The sequence below is a fragment of the Lissotriton helveticus genome, chromosome 9, assembly GCF_964261635.1.
Source record: "Lissotriton helveticus chromosome 9, aLisHel1.1, whole genome shotgun sequence".
NCBI lineage: Eukaryota > Metazoa > Chordata > Amphibia > Caudata > Salamandridae > Lissotriton > Lissotriton helveticus.
In genome coordinates, this window is record NC_136070.1 from 642,265,180 (window position 1) to 642,281,470 (window position 16,291).

Here is a 16,291-nt window from a genome sequence, read left to right on the forward strand (position 1 = left end):
ATTACATGCCCATGCCAACTGAGGTATGTAGGCATGACTACAAGGAGGATCAAAGTTCGTATTTCCGAACATAAAAGCACGATTCGGTGCCGTAAACAAGTGACTCGTCTTACAGCCCATTTCTTACAAGCTGGACATGGCCCAACAGAATTCACCTGGACGGTTCTAGAGCAACCATTCATTCCAGAGCATGTGGCAGACGTTAGTAAATACCTATTTGTCAAAGAACAAAAATGGGTATACAAACTTAACACCGATAAAGAAGGATTGAATGAAGACATACCACGGATGTCATTATGAGAGTTGCTGCATCCTTATTAGATTGACATCAGCCTAGACCATTTCACCTATGCTGACAGAGGTCTGTCCAATATACATCACAGATCAAAACTGGTTTCCAGAACTTCTAACTAGAAATAAGACAAGCGAGAAGACATTCACTGAAAACCATTGTCCTTTTATAAAATGAAATGCAAATTGAGTCTGCTGTATAGTATTGCGTCTCCTTCCTTGCTTGAGTCACATTATTGCATAGCTTAATGATTGTCCGCTCCATGATCAAGTGGAGGTTTCTTCTGCCTATGCGCAACAACCTAGTAGCGAGACCAGCTCTTTTTTGACTTGCACCCTTTTTTTTTAGACCAGAACGGAAAAAAGGAGTAGAATACTATAAAACTTTATTATACCGGTTACCATACAACAAGTGCATGGTTCTAAAACTACATTTCCCAAGCTGTTTAGCGAGAACTACAATCATGCGACAGGGGATTCCTCCTCCACACACTAGAATTTAACTGTGTTGTCGCGCTATTGCCGCTTTGATGGCAGAATGATGCATTTATATCACCTTTTGCATCAACTAGGACATGCAAAACTTATCAACTCGATCAAATCACAAAGCACCAATTTGAACTTTATTATATCGCCATAGCGAGAGCTAGTCATGTGACAGAAGACTCCTCCTCTACACACTAGATCAACTGTGTTGTTGCGCTATTGCAGCATTGATATAGGAATGATGCATTTAGTATCAACCTATTGCATCAACTAGGACATGTAAAATGTATCCACTCGATTAAATCACAAAGCACCAATTTGAACTTTATTATATCGCTAACTATATACAAGCTGTGTAGCGAGCCTTAGAATTACGTGATAGAGTGCTCACGCATTAATTAGAATCGGACTGTCCCATCACGTTGTGGATGCTGTGACAATTGTATTATGTATTTAATATCACCTTTGGTTTTTTTCAATTGTAAACGCGATCATTTCACAAAGCTTGCAGACATTTGTAGGTCATGAACTACATTCCCCAAGGAGCAAATCGAACTTAAGTCACGTGGTATGTCCAACACGATCTGTCAACAAAAATGGCTCCCGAGCATGGCGTTTTACCTCCCCAGACAGCTCGGAGGGACGCCAAGGAGAACCGACGGACAGGTTGGTTCTCGCGCACATGCCGGTTATGAATATTCGCTGGCTTTGGAAAAGGGGCGGCCGCCGTGGGTGAAGCTCTCCGCTATGATCAGAGTTCGTAGAGATCGAGAGGCACATGCGCATGATAGAGCGCTTTACGGTCAATCAGAAATCCGTGCATATGCTTTTTTATATTGGGGCAAGAGTTTTAAATGTATCATAACAAATTTTTCTATACTGCACCAGGGAGATATACATAGCAGACACCAACATGCTTTAGGTATTTCGGCCCAAGACCGTGTAGTAGCGCGAGGTACTTTGTCATTTAGACATGGAGAGAGATACGCGTGTGCTAACGTGCTTCACGAGAAATTAGGAATCCTTGCAGGCGGCATTGGTTCTTTTGATTTTTGTGAATTGGGGCAAGGAATTCAATTACAGTGCAACCTACTCTTGCAATGACTGGACCAGCGAGATATGGAGTAGACATTAATATACCTTTTCAAAATCCCGGTTTAATATCATGCTGCAGCGCGAGTTTTGCTGCTGTGCAAAATACCGGGCGGAGTGACATGCGCAAGAATTTGAATGATAGCTTGTGGAAGTGTATCATGATAACCTGAGCGTAGTTTGATCAGGTTTTATAAAAATCTACACCGGTTGTGTTTCTTAGATCTAATGCTTCATTCTAAAGGATCAGTTACCCAGAACATCATGAGTAATGAAGTTGCGTATGTCCCTTTATCGGATATATGCCTTAACCATAAGAAGAGCATACTATACTATCTATGAATACCCTGATTTGTTATTCTTATTGTTTTTATTAGAGCCGTGCTCTACTTACCTGAGCTGCAGCCAGGTGGGGTGATGCATTATCTTTCTACCAAATAGGTAAGCCGATTTCTTCCATAAACTAATGGGAATTTGCCCATACCTTTATGTGACAATCACGTGATAACAAGATGTACAATATATGTACACATTTTTGTTTTGTTTGTCCCTTTTTCTCTTGTTTTTCTTCCTGTCCTTGGCACGACAACTCTCCTGATCTGAACATTCAGTTCTTTGGAGGATCTCATACATGATCAGGTGACATGGTTTAAATTTACTAGTTTTTATGACTTTGCAGTAGCGAATATATGGTCCTGGAGAAAGCAATGGAAGAGACATTTCCACAAATGCTGAAACATGTCGACCGTTAACCTTTAATAAGCAGACATATGGTTATTCTGCCTAATGTTTGCGCTGTTTTTAAATTTTGGAAGAACTGAGAGATACTAATAAAACTTTTTTCTACTCTTTTCTCCCCAATTTGAAATAACTCACTTTATTCACTGTCACACACTTATGCACTGCAAAACAGTTACCCTTATACACATATCCCGATACTTCCTACCAGTACATACGATCATCAGTGGATTGGCGGCAGCCTCTGCAACATCTTGAGGTTGTCAGCATACTCTCCTAGGTATGAGGAGAAACCCATATGATGACAAGGGCGGTACCGAATGGGAACTGATGGGTACTTTTTATACCCTAGTATTGTTATGCTGTGCTTGTAGTTCACACTAGTACACATATATTTTTCTTATCACTAATAAGTTTTGGTTTGATAGTTGTGTCATGAACAGGAATTACAGTTGAATCATTAGACCCATAGACATTCTTTGTTGTTATAAGTGCTTTATTGGGGGCCATGTCTATGAGTTGGTCTTTAAAATGCCCTTAGACCCTCTTTCAAACGTTTTTTTTGTAGCTCTTAAAGGACCAACCTGCTACTGCATCACCAATGTCCTAGGAAACTCTGGGTGGGGACACTGGAACGAGTTGAGGAATCGCCCCTGTGATCAGGGATCGGGAGAAAGATCCCTTGACAGCCACCCAACTTCCCTTTAGACTATGTCAAGATGAGGGGGGGGGGAGGGGTAGGGGTTGAGTCCTGCTTTGACTTGAATTTGTCTGACAACTTTGACCATATTGATGACCTGTCACAGGACCGGATTTGAAAGAAACGGACGAGTCAATACCCTCAACTTCAATTTGGATTGGGATCAGAACTAATGTGAGGCCCCACAACTACTTTCGGTGCTCGGCTACATTCCGCTTTGCAGTCAAAGGTGCAAGAGGCACATACCTGTAACTACGGTTATCCAGTATTGGTATCTTTCATAGATTCACATGCCTGAATCATTTTCCATAGTCGAGATGGAAGTCCCACTGTATAATATTCAAGCAGTGCCTTAAATCCTTAATAGGCTATAATGGCCTTAGGCCATCTCATTAGTAGCCTGTCCATGTCCTTTTTAAAAAAGGCCCAAATGTTGGCATACAGTCAATCAGCTGTTAGCCCCCTCTAGAACACTTCCAGCAGGAGCCAGTTCTCTTCAGATTTTCAAAGCACAATGGGAAGTAAGGATCCCAAAATTCAATGAGAAGTGACTCTCCGGGAGGAGGGTGGGTTGCATGTGAATCTATGAAAGATACCAATACTGGATAACTGTAGTTACAGGTAAGTAACTTATTTTCTTATCCAGTATTGGGGTGTCTTTCATAGATTCACATGCCTGAGTAAGTATAGTTTCATAGTATTGCTTGCTATTCTGTCTTTAGTGGACGGTGGGAGACATGAAACCTTAAAACTCCCAAAATTATGGACATATACCAGAAACAAATCTAATAAATGTTTAAAATCTAGCATGGTATGCATGAGATAAATCTTTCAGATACACTAGCATCCAAATATATAATGAACCTTCAAAACAGTTATAACTATATATACACATTTAAATCTATATATATAAAAACGAATGTATGTCTGTCTGTCTGTCCTTTATGCATTACTACACCATTCACCCGATCGCCATGAAACTTTGGGAAGTTGTTGAGTACACTCCCGCGAAGGTTTCTGGCATATGCATTACTACACCATTCATCCGAGCGCCATGAAACTTTGGGAAGTTGTTGAGTACACTTCCGCGAAGGTTTCTGGCATATGCATTACTACACCATTCATCCAATCGCCATGAAACTTTGGGAAGTTGTGGAGTATACTCCCGCGAAGGTTTCTGGCATACATTTTTTTAAAATATCGGCCTCCCAGGGCCTTCAATCTTTCGAATACTGAATTTTTCCATTTATGTATCCACAAGCACTCGAATAAATAAATAGAATTAAGACGACACTTTGAAATGTTTTCCATATTAAAATGAATACGTTTCAATAAAAATGACACAATGTAAATTGAATGTTATCATAACAAGTTTCCTTTAATTTCCTTTCTTCTGAGATCGCAGCAACGTGTAAGCTAGTATATATATATATATATATATATATATATATATATATATATATATATTAAATATATCCATACACACATTTTTGTATCAGCATTTGTATATACATTTTCAGACATACGCAATACTGGTATTGAAATAAAGAAAAGCTCCTCGTCTGTAAAACAAAAGAGGCCGACTTTAAATAAAGAGATGTTGCAGTACAGCTTGTCCAACCGCTGCATCTTCTCGTTGCGTAGATTGCAGACAGTAATGCTTTGTAAACGTGTGGACATTCTTCCATATCGCAGCACGGCATATTTCGTCTGTCACTCCAGCAAACAAAGCTACAGATGCAGAAATTGATCTTGTGGAGTGTGCCTTGGCCCTGGCTGTCAGGGGCTTGTTAGCCTAATCGTGACACAATTGAATTGCAGATGAGATCCATCTAGCGATCTTAGCCTTTGTTACAGCAGTTCCTTCTTTTCCTTGTCCGTAAACAACCAGGGGCTGATCTGTTTTCCTAATCTTTCGTTTTGTGTAGGTAGAACTTCAAACATCTCTTGACATCCAAAGTATGCAGTGCCCGCTCTGCTGGGCCGGATGTAATTGGAAAGAAAAATTGCAGTATCACCAGTTCGTTGGGTGGAAATTGTGTTGGTACCTTTGGTATAAATGTCGGATTTGTCCGTAAAGTTATATCTTTTTCAGTAAAATGTAGAAAAGGTTCTTTGATTATAAAGGCTTGTATTTCACTCACCCTCCTTGCAGAAGTGAGAGCTAATAAGAGGGATACCTTCCATGTGAGAAACTTAAGCTTCGCTTTGTGAATTGGTTCAAACGGTTGTCTTATCAACTGTGCCAGTACTACATTGAGCTTCCATTCCCGAGGAGGCGCATGTACAGGGGTAAACATGCAGAAAAGTCCTCTCACAAATTGTTTTACAATACTAGATGCACATAGAGAAGGACCTTGAGGAGAACTCATCTAACAGGAAATTGCAGCTAGGTGAACCTTTACTGATGAGAAAGTGAGACCTGATCAAGCTAGTGAGAGAAGATGTTATGTGATGTTATGTTAAATGGCACTTTTTGAGCGCACTGACACCCGAAGGTTTCCTGGCGCTTGCTGACAGAACATGTGTAGATTGACAAAAAGAGAGATTACCCAGAGAGAGTGAACAGGAAAGTTTTGAGAAGTTTCCTGAACTGAAAAAGGGAACCACTGGATTTAATGGCCTGGGGAAGGGGGTTCCAGAATTTAGGGGCAAGGAGAGAAAAACGACGGCCCCCGAATTTATTGGTTTTAAATTTGGGAGTAACCATTAGGTGATGGTGAACTCAACGGAGGGAACGTGCAGGTCGATACAGAGTGATCAGGGAGTTAAGAAAAGCGGGGCAGGGGCAGTGAAGAGATTTGAAAACCATGCAGCCCGTCTTAAAGGCAGCCCTCTCCTCAACTGGAAGCCCAATGGAGCTTGCGGAGCAAGGGCTTCGCAGATTGCCACCTAGGGATCTTAAAGATAAGACGGGCCGCCAGATTCTGCATGACCTGGAGACGACACAAAAGAAATCGGGGGAGTGCGTGATAAAGAGAGTTAGAAAAGTCGAGGCGAGAGAGAACAAGGGACATGACGACCTGACACAGAGCCGCATGTGGAAGTAGGTGCCTGATCTTCCGGATCTTTCGGAGTTGGAACATACACGAAGAGACCGTGGCACCCACTTGAGCATTAAGTGACAGCTCCGCGTCGATCGTCACTCCCAAGCTCTTGACTGCCTTGACTGGTGAGGGAGGGGGACCCAGATCAAGGGGCCAGAACTGCGGGCCCCAGTGTGCAGCACTCGAACCAGGGAGAAGCAGCTCAGTCTTTCCAGGGTTGAGCTTTAATTGGTTTTGATTCATCCATTGTTGGATATGGGTCATAACGGCGTGAAAGTTGTTGACCGCCTGCGGAGAATCACGTGGAAAGACGAGCTGCAAATCATCCGCATAATTGAAGACTGTGACGTCCCAATTATGGAGCGAGCAAATTAAAGGACGAAGGTATAGGTTAAATAAAGGAGAAAGTGAGGAGCCTTGGGGGACTCCGCAAGTGGTAGGAGACTTCGGCGCAGTGAAGGGACCCAAACGTACAGCTTGTGACCTGCCTGTGAGGAAAGACTCGACCCACCTAAGAGCTGAGCCCTGAATTCCAGCCTGTCCGACACGGTGGAGAAGAATGTCATGATCCACCGTGTCAAACGCGGCCGACAGGTCCAGAAGCACCAGGGCCTGTGGTCTTTTTGCATCTGCATTCCCTCTCAGAGTATCCATAACTGCCAGGATAACAGCTTCCGTGGAGTGGGCCGGCCTAAAGCCGGCCTGATTAGGCTCAAGGAAGCAAGAGCTCTCGATAAAGTTGGAAAAGCACCGGGTGACATGTGCTTCGAGAAGTTTTGACAAATAGGGCAGCAGGGATATTGGTCGGTAGTTAGAAAGTTCGGCAGGGTCCGCCCCTGGTTTTTTCAAGAGCGGCACGAGAATAGCTTCCTTGAAGGAGCTAGGGACTGCGCCAGAGATGAGGGATGCATTCAGGAATGGTAATATGCATTCTGGTAGCTTAAGACAAATGTCCCGCAGTACTGAAGGAGGGCAATGGTCGTTCGGTGAGCCAGATCTTACACGAGTAGCTAGTTCCGCTAAGGCGGGAGGATCTATTATAGGGAGCGGAGTGAGGGATAAAAGATTATCAGGGGAAACATCAGGGAATGGCGACTGTGGGATAGGAATGATAGAATCTTTTATTTTGATGATCTTGTCAATGAAGAAGAGATTGAGGGCATCACAGGTCTCCTTAGTCGGAGTTTGGGCTGGAAGGGTCCTATCGTCAGTGGTCAGCTCGTTCATAATCTTGAACACTTCTCGAGATTTATTGGTAGCAGAGAAGATTCTGTCGGAGATATGCTCCGATTTAGCTGAGAGAATAGCTAATTTGTATTCTCTGCGGGCTGCCACATATCTCCGTCTAGATGACTTAGAGTAATCCCGTCTCCATGCGCGTTCCAATTGGCGGACCTCAAGTTTTAATTGCTTGAGGTTGTCAGAGAACCACCTGTTGGCGTTAGGATGTCTGGTGCAGGGGAACTTAATTAATGGGGCAAATTGATCACTGGCCCCTTTTAGCCAGCTACCGATATCAGTGTCCATCCTATTAACATCATCATGGGTGCTGATAATAGGGCGAGTGGTGGCAAGATATGGCAAGATTTGCTCAGCTGGGGATTGTAACAAGGGAATGTTATTTCTTTCGCACCAGAAACAGAATCTTCTCTATTTCAGTCAATATGTTATGCTAGTGCTTTCTGCACGGGACTTAGCAATGATTTCTCTACACCCTTGCATTATATTTACGTTCCTAAACTCCAGGAATTCAAGAGCCATGCGTGGAAATGAAGAGTGTGGATCTGGATGATTGACTTGGCCCTTGTTCCTCGATAACATCGTTGAGGACGGCTGTAGGCGAATGGGTTCCGACTCCGACAGCAGGAGCAGTTCCGGGAACCAGTATTGCCTGGGCCTACGTGGAGCGATCAGGATCAGACAACAACCTTCCGATCTCATCTTGCTCAGTACTCTGGGAATTAACGGGATGGAGAAAAAGCATAGGCATATATCCCTGACCATTGCATTAAAAGGGCATTCCCCCTTGACCCCGGTAGAGGGAACCTGCTGGCATAGTACTGGCATTTGGAGTTCTCTTTCATTGCGAAAAGGTCCAAAGTTGGTTTTCCACATTTCCAAAATACCTTCTCCATCTGGGCTTGTTCTAGCTCCCAATCGTGGGAACTGGACTGAGACCTGCTCAACATGTCTGCGAGGGGATTGTGTATACCCCTGACATGCTCTGCTTTTAACATGATGCCATGGTGTGTAATCCGCTCCCATAATTCTTGCGCCTCTTGAGAAAGGGTAATGGATTTTGTTCCTCTTTGCTTGTTGATATAGTACATGCGGGTGATATTGGCTGTACGCACCAATACTGAAGAACCTGCTATTCTCTGTAGGAAAGCTTGGAGTGAAAGGAATATGGGTTTTAGCTCTAAGCTGTTGATGTGCTGGGTTTTCTACTCTGAAGACCATTTGCCTTAAATTTGCAAATCCTGAGATGACCTCCTCAGCCCTCCACGGAGGTGTCCGTTGTTAAAACAAAATCTGGGGTGCTCCTTAGAAAAGTCAGGCCTTGAATGAGATTTGATGCCTGGAACCACCACTGCAGCGTTTTCACCATCTGTGGAGTGATTCGAACTACATTTTCGAAGGATCCCAAAACCTGTTACCACAGTTTCTGTAGCTCCTCTTGAAGAGGCCTAATTTTCAGTCTGGCTAGAGGTATCAGATTTATCGCAGAGGATCTCATCCGGAGGAGTGATTTGTATATTCTCACTGAAACTGACCCTCTTTCTGATAGTATTTGCAAGCTTTTGCAAACGAATTTGCCTCTCCTGAGACAATAACGCTTTGCCCTGAATGGTGTCTAAGGATGCTCCCAGAAAAGATATCACTGGAGTTGGAAGCAGAACTGATTTTTCCCTGTTTAGGTTAAGTCCCAACGTTCCGAACAGACGGAGGCAAGTTTTTGTTGCTTGATCAGCTTCCTGCACCGTTGCTGCTTTGAGCAGCCAATCGTCGAGATATGGAAATAATTGAAGGTCCTGAGATCGCAGGGTTGCCGCTACTGGCGCCAGGCACTTGGTGAAGATTCGTGGTGCTGATTTGAGTACAAACGGGAGCACTTTGATTTGATAGTGAGTACCAGCAACTTTGAACCTTGACATTTTTTGATGCTTTGGGTGGACTGGGACATGGATATATGTGTCTTCCATGTCGAGGGAAGTCATGACATCTCCTTCGTTCAAGCAACCCACGATATCTGAAAGCGTTACCATCCTGAACTTCTGCTTCTTGAGAAACTAGTTGAGAGTTCTTAGGTCTAGAATCGGCCACAATTCTCCTGATTTCTTTTTTATTTGGAAAAAACGAGAATAAAACGCATCCCTTTCTGGGTGAATGGCACCTTCTCTATAGCATCCTTGAGAAGCATAGCCAAAACTTCCTGTCGTGGTAAATGAAGACAAGGGGGAGGGGGACCCTTGGGTGGGGTGATCGGTGGCCGCTGAAGAAATTCTAGAGTGTGACCCTTGGTGACTGTTTCCAAAACCCAGCGATCTGATTTAATCTTGTGCCACCTTTGCACGTAACCAGAAATCTTTGCACCCACGGGTAGGGAGGGAAGATGGACTGGTACCCTGACATGCTCATTGCTTTCTGCCAGAGTCACAGCTTTGTTGGGGTGCTCGCTTGTGGCCTCCTTGGCGAGAGAAACCAGCCGTTGAAGATTGCCGATATGATGGAGGGTTAAAAGATTGTCGATACTGCGATTGGTATGGTTGGTATTGTTGAGCTCTCTGGTATCCTCCTTTATAAGTGGAAAAGCCTCGCCCTCTACCACCTCTGAAAGGTACTCTCCTGTACTGTAAAGCTACCGAAGACTTTGCGGTGTCCATATCATTTTTGATTGCCAAAAGAGCCTCATCAATGTGTTTACCGAGGAGTGATTCACCGTCAAAAGCCATGTCAAGAATCTTTGCTTGTACCTCCGGCCTAAACGTTGTTGCTTTTAGCCATTCCTGTTGCCAAAGTACAGCCGCTCCTGCTAACTTAAAAAAAACAGTGTTTGCTACATCAAGGACACAGTCGATTGTCTCTGAGGCTGCACGTTCACCCTCCAGCAGAATTTTGCTTGCATCCGGTCTGTTTTCCTCTGGGATGAGGTCTATTAGCCCTGCTATATCAGACCACATATGGTGGTCATAGCTGCCGATAATGTAATGTATTGCGACTTATATAGCGCACGTATCACCCGAAGGCATCAAGGCGCTTGCCTTGGGAACCCGTCCTGGCTTTTCCCTGTGAGATAACCCCTACTGGGTATCCCCAGGGTGAAAGCCAGGCATCCCGCAGCGGGTGGGCCGCCGTAGTGGAGATTAAGCAACTATTGCCCAGAGTTGCAGCGTGGGACCCCATGATTAGAATAGGCACTGAGGCGAGAATTATCGAGTCCGTGGACATTTTGGGCTCAGGACCCTGCCGCGTCGGGAATTGAACCCTGGTCCCGGGCCAGACCTCTGCATCAGGGTCTGCCGCTCTAATCAGTGAGCCACACTCCTCCACAATGGCTAGGGCATTTACTGCTCTGATTATCATAGATGCCATTGAAGAGAACCTTTTTCCAAGGATATCCATTCTACGCCCTTCCTTATCTGGGGGAGGGGGAGGAGGTGTAATTGGGGCAGCCGGATTCTTAGACCGCCTTTGTGCAGCTTGGGAGAGGACTGAATCTGGCTTCGGAAGTCCAATAAGGCACGATGGATGAGGAGTCATCCGGAGCACTATATTTCTTTTCAAAATGAGGCAGCACCAGTGGTATGGATGCTGGCGTTTTCATGATTTTGATGCCCTACTACGAAAAATGGTCGATGATAGGAATTGAGCGCACTACTTTTCTTGTGTCCTCTTTGAAATCGTAAAGGAAACATTCTGTCTGCTTTACTGTCATAGGTAGATGGAACCTGTTGGCCGCTCTTTGCATCAAGTTGTGAAACCCCCCTATATCCTCCGGAGGAGTCTGAAGGAAGGTGAGGAGGAGGAAATGATGTCGGAATAACAATCGTCCCAAGGGTCGGGAGAAGAAGTTTAATCTGGCACTTCACCTTCCTCAACCTCTTCTTCTGAAGTGGAAGTGTTTTGTGCTCCAGGGTAGACTGTTCCCGAGCCTGGTGAAATCCCAGGAGTGCTCGGTAACTGAGGGCCTGGAGCATCTGTAGACTCTTCTGCTTGAGGAACTTGGTTTACAGATTGATTTGGTTGAGGGTGGAACCTTTGCCTATAACCCCCAAACATGGCTTGCAGGTCTTCGTTTAATGAAGGCGGCAGGTGGGCCATATCCCTGGGGCACGGTTCTTGACGGAAGTCAAAAAGATAGTCATCCCGGCGTTCACGACGCCGACGGATGCGGAGCCGCAGATGACGCCTAGCGACGCGCAGGAGTACTGCTGACGAAAACTTTCCGGATCCAGTCTGATGCCTAGGGATATTCTATGGTAAGGAATCTAACACTAACGTGTTTCTTTCAGGTAATGTCCGTTACTTTGGTAACCTGAGTAATTTTCTTCCGACGGGGGCGTGACTGTGCAGAAAAGGAACTTCCTTAGTCTACAGTGTCGTCGTCGACGGTGTTGTCATCGGAACCTTCGTTGTCGACGGTGTCTTCATCGACAGAGGAGCGTCAACCGTCTTCAACGACGATGGAACTTTCATAGAGATGGAGACTCTTGTAGGGAGAATAGGAGACTGAATCGCCGTCATCGTAACTGTCACCGTCGACGATGGCATTGACGATGTCACACAAACCGTCTACGAGAGAGATTGACTTTGACAGTGGCTTCTCCATAGATTTGTTACTTACAGGATCCGAAGATGAAGCTCTAGGGCGATCTCTATCCTTCTTTACAGGTGTAGAGAGCACAGACAACTCCGGTTCAGAAGAATGTTTGGCAGTCTTCTCCTTACTTGAAGCCCTCTCCTGGGAAGATTTATAATGGTTCTTCCCCTCACCTGAGGATCTGTCCGGAGATCTAGCCCTCTTGTGGGATGTGGAAGCTCGGTCTTCTTCATCAGAAGAACGAGACTGTTGTTTTGTAGTTTGGAGCCACAATAACAATCTTCCCTCTCTGTCCTTGAGGGTCTTGTTAGAGAAGGTGCAACAGATCTTACAGTCTTTCACCTCAGGTAGGCAATAAATACATTCTTTGTGTGGATCATCCACATGTACACTCTTTTCCTCCCACAGGCCTTACAAGGGCAGAAAAGGCCTTTTTTGTCAGACATGATGTCTGCAATTGTTTAGTAGAAGACAAAAATGAGTAGCACTCAGGGAGACTCCCTTCCACCCGACATGCTGTGAAAATCTGAAGAGAACTGGCTTCTGCTGGGAATGTTCTAGAGGGTGCTAACAGCCGATTGGCTGTATGCCAACAGTTGGTCCTTTTTTTTTTTTTTTTTTTTAAAAAGGACATGGATAGGCTACCAATGAGATGGACTAGGGGCATTTCAGCCTATACAGGATTTAAGGCACTGCTTGGATATTATACCATGACACTCCCATCTCGACAACGGGGAAGGATACTGGCATGTGAATCTATGAAAGAAAACCCAATACTGCATAACTGGTGTTTATGCATAGGGGTGGTGCTTATATGCGGTTCCACTCTGTCACTTCCAGTTCAGAAAAAGGCCAATGCAAAGCCACAAAACATCACCTAGCGGCGTGGTGGAGCACTGCTATGAAAACAGCCAGATCCAGTCTGGTGCCTGGGGAATATTCTAAAGGCGAGGAATCTGCTGTTAGAAGTATCCATTAGAAAGTAATGTTAATCTGCTTACAGTCTTTTCTCCAAGCTGAGGTGCATATATGTTTCATCCATGTGCATGTTGAGTAAATCTAGTGCTATTCAATAATTTGGCTGGGTAATAAATATAGCTATTGTTTGAACAATCGAGATGTAACAGACCTTTAAAGATTCAGACACAAGTAGATTCATGGAGGAGTGAGCTGAAACTATGCGTATCTGCTGTCTTTATAAGGTGAGGATGGACAGCAGCCGATCTATAGCTTTCTATATTAGCTCCACAAATTCCTGCAAGCTGATAAATAGGAACGGTGGTACTATATTCTCCAAAGAAATGAAAAGGTGGCATACCACTGGGAAGCACTTGGCTAAATCTCTTAATTCCTAAAAAGATCTCATCAGGTAATAACACTCCAACATTAGTCACAGAGTGCCACCTACTGAAACAAATACCAAAGTGATACCAAAGCTAGATATGTGAGGCTAAGAGTTTGTCACGTCGCACCAACAGGGCAGACGGAGAACACTGCGGCGCAAGGCTTCTCCTTGATTGGACTCGAAGCGGCGGACGAAAACTACAATCCCCATGAAGCCTTGGGAACGTGACGCTGAAGACGTCACGACGCTGCCCAGAAGCAAATGTAAACACTTCCCTGGCACCAGTCGGTGCCGTTAATTCCTGGATTCTTCCATGGCGTTCTGCGGAACGAAGATACGGTAGGGGTGCTTTTGCACCATTGTTCCTTGTTGCTCTCAGCACATTTCTTCGGCCCTGCAACATTGTGTTGGGCATTTCCGAAGCTCCGTTGGACGAGCCGATGCCCGGCTCTTGCGGGGCTTCCTGGTAATTACTTAGCCCCGTTGGACGATCTTCTTAAGGCTCTTGCGGGGCTTTGTTGTATTCAACCGTTCCCTCCATCATTCCCAGGGGGATTTTGGACTGGCCTGCTTTATTAATTAAGCGCGTCTGCGCATTTTGTGTTACTTATTGGATTGTTTATTTAAAAAAGCTGTGCTATTCCATGGAGACAGCAATGCTGTATTGAGGTGATGTGGAAAACTGTGCTTGGTATTTTAAATACTGCCGCAATACTAAGCATCCTTTCGTGTTCTTCTGTGATCCCTGTGCTGGTCACAAACTCCTTGGAACCGGATCACTACATAGACCATTACTATTGCAAACATTTACTCCATCCTCTTCGGTTTATTATGATGTATAATAATAACCTCTACGAGTGCTAAGAATTCATGGTGGATTGTTTATCTTTGTTTGCACAACAGGGGCTTGTAGAGCTCATCCTGAAGAAAGCTCCAATTCCCCTGTTACATGGTTTTAGTGCTGTTTTGGGGTATGTTGCTAACTGCTGTCGAAATACATGATAACTTATTGAACCGCGCCCCTATATTTGTGTAGTGACATCCTTGTTCTGTCCTTCGATCCAGATGCGCTTTTATTTCGGTTAACCCCGCTAGGATACAGAGGAGATTATTTTCCTTTACAGGTATTGCAGTCACAGCATAGGTCCTGAAGTGTTTTGTTGTACATACAGGAAGTGTTGGATACTTATATTTGTTTACTCTTGTTTCAGACCTCCCTCCCTACTGTTCCCTTCCTCTCCTTCCCTCGCCTGATCACTCTTTTGTGTCTGTTAGTTCTACTCAGACCAAGGGGCTATCGGGAGGTGGACCCCTTAGAGCATCGTACGTCTCCGAGGATTCAAGGCCCTGACAGAGGTTGCAGATACTTAAAATTCTACAAGGAGGACTACATGGCTAAAACTGACTTTGGTTATATGGAAAAAGCTCATGAGACATATTAAAAGATCTTGAACAGGCCTGTTTTCAAGATATTTGTTACCTTGTGCAATGTTTTTCGCCATCTCTTATTGGCAATTAAGTCACATTTATGCTGTTAGACTTACCCTGGATGTGACACCTAGGTGGTTTCTAATACTGCCTTGCCTAAGAACTAGTCCTTTAAATAAACGTATATGGTTCTGATGAAAGACAATGAAGTAGTCTGTGCTATTATGAAATGATTCTGTCAACACTGTAGCACAGACCAATTTTTCAGGGTGCTTCACTCTGTAAAGCAATAGACAAACCAAAGCAAAGTAGGTTTTGTTATCACCTTTCTCTTATTTTTAGTGGTCTGAACCTTAAAACATTTGTCTTTTTGATATAAAAGATTTACACTTTTCTGAATGTTTTTATATATATATATGTATATATATGTATATATATGTATGTATATGTATGTATATATATATATATATATATATATATATATATATATATATCCATCAAAACGAAGGTGACCCCTCGGTTGTCCTCATGGAAAGAGCCACTCAGCAGGTAAGTATGTTCTTAGCTTTAATCATGAAAGCTGCAGCATCACATCCGAAAACAGCATTAAATATCAAGGGAGTCCATACGCCGACGCGTTTCGTGCGCTGTGCGCACTTCTTCAAAGGCGGACTGTTGAAATACCACACAGCAATCCACGGCACCTGAACACTTTATGACGCTCGCTGAGTAGGGCGGGGACAGCTCGCACTGTCTTCTGGTCAATTGAGTGCAGTGGACAATAAAGTTTTGCTAGTGTGCTGTCATATTCAAATAAAGTTCCACAGTGGGTTAGTGCTCGTTTCTCTTCTGGGAGGCTGCACTGTAAACCTTCCATTAAGCCCTCGCCTGCCCCTTCAGCTAGCGTGATTAGGCGCCAGCCTGGGCTGTGGAACACAGCGGGGTTCTTTCCACGGCTGGACTAGCCGCTACGAATCCATCAAAACGAAGGTGACCCCTCGGTTGTCCTCATGGAAAGAGCCACTCAGCAGGTAAGTATGTTCTTAGCTTTAATCATGAAAGCTGCAGCATCACATCCGAAAACAGCATTAAATATCAAGGGAGTCCATACGCCGACGCGTTTCGTGCGCTGTGCGCACTTCTTCAAAGGCGGACTGTTGAAATACCACACAGCAATCCACGGCACCTGAACACTTTATGACGCTCGCTGAGTAGGGCGGGGACAGCTCGCACTGTCTTCTGGTCAATTGAGTGCAGTGGACAATAAAGTTTTGCTAGTGTGCTGTCATATTCAAATAAAGTTCCACAGTGGGTTAGTGCTCGTTTCTCTTCTGGGAGGCTGC